The sequence below is a fragment of the Ambystoma mexicanum genome, chromosome 3p, assembly GCF_040938575.1.
Source record: "Ambystoma mexicanum isolate Mex_15411 chromosome 3p, UKY_AmexF1_1, whole genome shotgun sequence".
In the NCBI taxonomy this organism is placed as follows: Eukaryota; Metazoa; Chordata; class Amphibia; order Caudata; family Ambystomatidae; genus Ambystoma; species Ambystoma mexicanum.
This window is the reverse complement of record NC_090925.1, coordinates 835,987,474-835,993,517: the sequence shown is the minus strand read 5'-3', so window position 1 is coordinate 835,993,517 and position 6,044 is coordinate 835,987,474. Positions and strand designations below refer to the sequence as shown.

Below are 6,044 nucleotides of genomic sequence, written 5' to 3'. Positions count from 1 at the left end.
TAACTTGTCTGCTGTTTTGGCACCTTGGACCATCAAGTTCTTCTTCACAGGCTGATATCTGTGGCCAGTGTGTCGGACACCGCTTTATGTTGATTTGTCAAATTCCTTTCCAACCCTAGTTATTATTTGGCCTTGTATGGTCGCTTTACTGTATGCACTGACATGACGTATGGGGTTCCACAACACTCAGCTTTGCATTTTTTACTGTTGCATCTTTATGTTAAACCGTTTCATGATTTACTTGCCAGCTTAAGTGTTGAGTATCACCGCCATGCTGATGATGTTCAACTATGTTTTAAACTTGCACGCAATGTTCCTTCTAATTATTTTTCTCTATGTGCAGAACTGGTTTGCTGTTGTGCGCACATTATTTTCCATGTGCGCAACTGACCAATGAGGTAAGCCACTTTGTGAGCATGCGTATTTAGTGAACTACCGTCGCAGAAGAGAGTTTGGAAAGGAAGTCCGCTTCCCAGCCACTGCAATTCTTGATAAATCTTACAACACTTACAACACTTTTTCCAAACACACAGGTTAATATAGAATATGTAATATGTGATTAAACAGAAAACTCATCAACCAGTCCAAGATTTCAAAATCTACCATAGTACCTTGCAAACGTTTTATGCCACTGGAAAATCTCTCATGTGCACTACAAAACACAAATATCTCTTCTCATAAACTGATGTGGCTGTCAAGAAATTCAGACAGAATACAACATTTGCAGATGGATTCATGGCAATTAAAAGCAATGTGTCCAAAAACGTGCTGATAGGAGTTCAATAGCCACTTTAATGATGTAATTCAAGGCCAGGAGAACATGCTTCTAATAGTTTGTGTAAGGATGATAATTGCATCAGAATAACTGCCCCTCAGAATATGATAATCAAATATTCCTGTGCCTCTGCTTAGTATCCACTTTACGTTGTCCTTTGGGTAGTGATAACACCAGCCTTACAGCTAAGAAACACATACACAATTTTTACTCCTAAAATGAAAATGTGCCCAAAAAAAAGATAAACAATGAACATTTTGTTGCTTCAACCCACAAAGCTCCACTGATATTTTTTTGAATTAGTGACCAGGAGAGCAGTGGCATAGGAAGAAACGTGAAGAATATTAATGCCTGATCTCCACAGGAATTGTAAAGGGAAGAACATCTTTTAATAAGCAGAAAGTATCCCTATTGGCAAAGCTAATTACTTTTTTACTCCTGAAAAATTATTTGACTCCAAGTAGGGAGCAAAATCTGATTAGAGTCTTGCTTGTTAGCCTGACATAGAAAGTGAAATGACAGAGAACATAATGTAGTCTATAGTTTTGCCCACCCTTCCGCACCAGAGCCTTGACAAATTAAACCTGAGCTTTATTATGGATCCCTGTGCAAGATATGGTGTATTATATATATATATATATATACCTTTAAGTTAATGGCATCACATCTCAAGAGATGCAACAGATTGAGTCCCTTCTTCTGTAACTATGGATCCCTCTTCTGTAATTCTTTGTTATGAGTTAAATAAGATGCAGGGAAATGCTAGAGACGATACAGAGCACATGATTATATTGAAAAGCCTTCAGCAGCTGAGCATAGGAAGAAAAATAAGGTGCTGTTGTCTAGAGGGGTACTAGAATTTCCTATCCTTTAGCAAACAAGTAACACATTTCCTTCAGTGTACTGCCAAAACGCCTGACTTGGTTTTTGAAATGTGCTGCTTTGTTCATCACCCGCAAAGAGTGATGACCTGTGCTCTTCCACCCATACCCTTCCCCGGCCCCTGTGCTAGCCTCCATTACTAGTTGAGAGAGCACTGTAAAACGTGAGGGATTGCAGCAGTAAACACTCACTGGGATATATGCGGACACACAATACTTTGCAGGCAAGGCATATTTAATGCCTCAACATATTATGTGCATTTTAAGAATGTCATCACTCTGCATGTAAGCAGTTCTTTTGCAGTGCATACAAGATTATTTGCAACATACCCCACCCTTATATCATTGTGTTGGATTACACAGTGCTCGGTCAAACTGTTTTTGCATAGCAGCGAGTTACCATATAATTTGTGACGGTCTATGCCCAAAGGAACTCTGAACACTTGGAAACGAGGCAGATTGTGTGAAAAGCATTCTCCTGTCTGAATATCCGGTGCCCTTATATTATGGACGAGTAATCCCAGGAAACGTTCATACCCATTAACCCATGTAGGCAAAGTAAATGATATTACAATGTTCTTTTCCACTTATAGGGTAATTTTAGTAACGCTAAAGTAGGAGATACTGAGCATCACATTTGTCTTTTCAAAATCCTTACATGGCAAATCAATATTTGAGTTTTATAATGCATTGACTTGCAAGGGGGCCGCTTCAAAGCACTTGCGTAACATATGTACAAAGAAGAGGAAGCATGGGATAAGGTTACACATCCAGGTAGCCTTCTTACTTACAGTCAGTATCCGATATTGTAGCTGGTAGTTCGATTGTATCTTGTAGGTGACGCTTTTGGTGAGGCACAATGAGTAACAAATTATGGCATGTGCACTTTATTCATATTACTCATATTACAACAAAGATAAAACAATTGGATGTAGGTACACGTCTGCTAACCCTTTGCAGAGCCAAGAGAGGAGTCGTCAAAGTTGTCCGGTACTATCTTAATGTGTTCTGGGGCAGAAGTTAGAGTCATAAGGTCAAAGTGTGGTAGAATCAAGCTTCTGTTCATGGAGACAGTTTTTCATATTAGTTTTTAACCTCTTAAGTGTGTATTTTGCTGTCAGGGACTTAAGCTGTTTATGGTCACCCTTGCATAGTAGTGTAATGCAAATTAGCAGAATATCAAGACTAGCTGCTTATTTTAAGAGAAACCACATTTCAATTAATTGCTGTGGTTTGTGTCTTATTAAATATTTCTGAATAGGTGAGAATTGTCTGTGTGCCCTGCTAAAAATCTTCTGAGTGGCACCCAGAAGGAAGCTGGGCAAGCGCACATGCGCACAGCTTAGAGGGAACACTGCTTGCAGGCTCTTTCAACTTATACATCCATGTCTATTTCATCTGGCTTTGTTTCCTCTTACTAGAAATTGGACATCTCCACTCAAATTAATCTGACTGTCAGCAGTACTATTAATTATCTTCATCTATTCAAAGAGATACAACTCCACTTGTATACTGATCATCTGGCTACTATAGCTAGAGCAATTGCTGGAGCTAAACTAAATTATTGTAACTCCTTGCACATGGGATTGCCTAAAGTCATATGTCAAAAGCTCCCGATGTTACAGAACAATGCTGCTAGGATTTTTTCTTAAGGTCCCTTATTAGTCTATTATCACACCATATCTACGCAAATGTCACTGGTATTCGTGTTCTGTTCAAATACAATTTAAAGTGCCATTTTGGTGCACAAATAAATTAATCGGAAGGCCCCCTTTTATAAAGCCAGTAAACTGAATATCTACACCCCTAATTGTTCTCTGGTCTGCCTCATCGCCGACCTTAATAAGTGCTAGATTCTTTAAAGACTATGCTGGAGGCAGGAGCTTCTCCATTCAGGGAGCCAGAATTTCAGAAAATCTTCCTAACTTTTCTAGATCAGGAAAGGCCTAACAACATTTTATTTTGATAGTTTTTTCCCACTAGACATATACTTCACATTATTCTGCTTATTAAACGTTTCTAGGGTGCTCTTAAGTATTTGGATTTTAGTGTTATACAAAGAAACAAACACCACAGTAACTGCTGTACACCACGTCCTCCAGTTATAAGCATGGGAGGTCCACAGCTGGACAGAGCCAGAGAGGTCATGCTATGACATTTTACAGTCTTAGGAGACTAAGCTTAAAACCATGAAAGTGGCACTTCCACTCCCAGGTTAGGCCCACTGTAATAACACACAACTCGCTCAACTCAGTTGTGTCTAAGGTTTCCCCTTGCTCATCCAGAACCATCAAGGACAACATTGGCTCTCTTGCCCCCTCACTCACTGATCTCTGCAACCACTCTTTTGCCTCTGATTCTTTCCTCTCCTCCCTCAAGCATTCCCTTGTGCGCCCCCTCCTGAAAAAACCTTCAGCAGACTGTACCTGTCCAGCCAACTACCGCCCTATTTCCATCACCCCCTTCCTGGGAAAACTGGTGGAGAAGTTGGCCTTGCCCCAACTCAACTCTCACACTGAACTTGTTGGTGGTCTCCACGACCATCAATCTGGATTCAGAGCATCCAGAGGCATGGAATCTGCTGTACTGAACACCTGTGAAGAATTGCTTGCATCCCTGGATTTCAACTCTCCAGCTGTCCTCATCCTACTTGATCTCTCCTCTGCCTTTGACATGGTCAACCACTGCATCCTCATACAAAGGCTTCATGATAACCTTGGTATCTCGGATCGGGCACTGGACTGGCTGACCTCCTTCCTAACTAGCTGCTCTTCCCAAGTCATCATGGGTACCTTCTGCTCTCCTACTTCCTCCTCCACCTGTGGAGTCCCCCATGGTTCTATCCTCTCCCCTTGGCCTTTTAACATCTACCTTACTCAGCTGGCACTCCTCATCTCATTCTCCCCCAACGTCCAGTGTTATGCAGACAACACAGAACTCTTTTTTTAAACTTCCTGCTGAACCTCTTGCACCTTCCATCATTACTAACTGGCTGTCTGCCATCCAGGCATGGTGCACTTCCAATGATCTCTGGCTCAATGGTAGCAAAACTGAGATCTTTCCCATCGGGACCCCTGCCCACGCCTTCTTCCCTTCACTCTAGCCTTCCTCCACGGGGTCTCCTCTGCTCCGTCTTCTGAAGCCAGAAACCTTAGAGTCATCTCCGACTCCTCTCTCTCTCCTTTTTCCCCTCAGACTCAGGACCAAGAAGTCCCACTTCCAGCTCTTCCTTCTCAAAGGAATTCTACCTCTTCTCACCTTCCCCCAGAAGCTCAATGTTATTTGGGCCCTGGTTCTCTCTAGGCTTGACTATTGCTATAACCTGCTTCTTAATCTTCTTTCTTCCACTCTGCGACCCCTCCAGCGGATCCAGAATAGGTCAGAGAGACTCATCCTTGACCTCAAGCCCAGGGGCTGCATCTCTCCTGCCCTAAAAAGTCTTCACTGGCTCCTGGTGGCTTCACAGATTAAATTCAAATCCCTCTGTATCATCCACCAGGCTGTCTGGGGCTGGGGACCACAATATCTGCAACTCTCTCTTACTAAATATTCTCCCTCTAGTCCTCTGCATTCCTCTGGCACCAACTCTTTGTGTGTTAAGCGTTTCACTAAACAGAGGGCGGGAGGTCGATCCCTTTCCTCAGCTGGCTCCCTTTCTATGGAACAACCTCCTCCCCCCTCTGCACCTTGAGCAGGACTTCCTTAAATTTCGGAAGCTCCTCAAGACTTTTCCTTTTACCTCATCCTTCTCCCCCTTCTCTCCTCTGCTAATCTCAGAGTTGCTTGATTGGTGTTCAGGGCCCTTAGACTCCTCTGAGCCATGACCTCCCACACCGAATCCCCCCCAGCTTCTGTCTATCCACAGCACTTGCCTCGGTACACCCTCCGTCCTGGAGGCTCGCAGTTACCACACCTTGCACTTCATCTGTTGCCCAACCACGAGCACGAGCACCCCAGCACCGCCCCCACTGCCCCCTCCCTTTCTACACTTGCACGTTCTGAATACCTACATGGCATAGTAGGTTTTTCCTTTCCACTGTATTTAATATTGTTATGTATGTTAATGTGTCTCATTCCCATGTTCCCTCCCTGTTGCCCTGTGGGCGCTTAGAAATAGAACTGACTTGCTGTAGAAGTGCCTAACAAGCGATCAATAAATAAATAAATACTGAGAATGTACATGTTTTATAGCCAAGACAGCGATGAGGGGATGCAGGGTGGGCGAAAGCCTGAAGGACTAAGAATGCAGGATTTGCTGTAGTGAGTGCCTTTTTTACTCTTAGTTCCACAGCCTGTTCTGTCCAACACATAGGAATATTCTTGAGCAGTATTGATAGCAAGGAGGTCAAAGCATGACATCCCAGGATGGTATGAGGCATGGCTTAATT

The 6,044-nt window shown here is 42.9% G+C and overlaps 1 protein-coding gene across 1 annotated transcript in view; it reads right to left on the bottom strand.

The window, feature by feature from the left end:
• Nucleotides 1–6,044, bottom strand: part of LOC138580963 (syntaxin-1B) — a 509,119-nt gene that overhangs the window by 21,237 nt on the left and 481,838 nt on the right. The gene's annotated exons all lie outside the window — the stretch shown is intronic.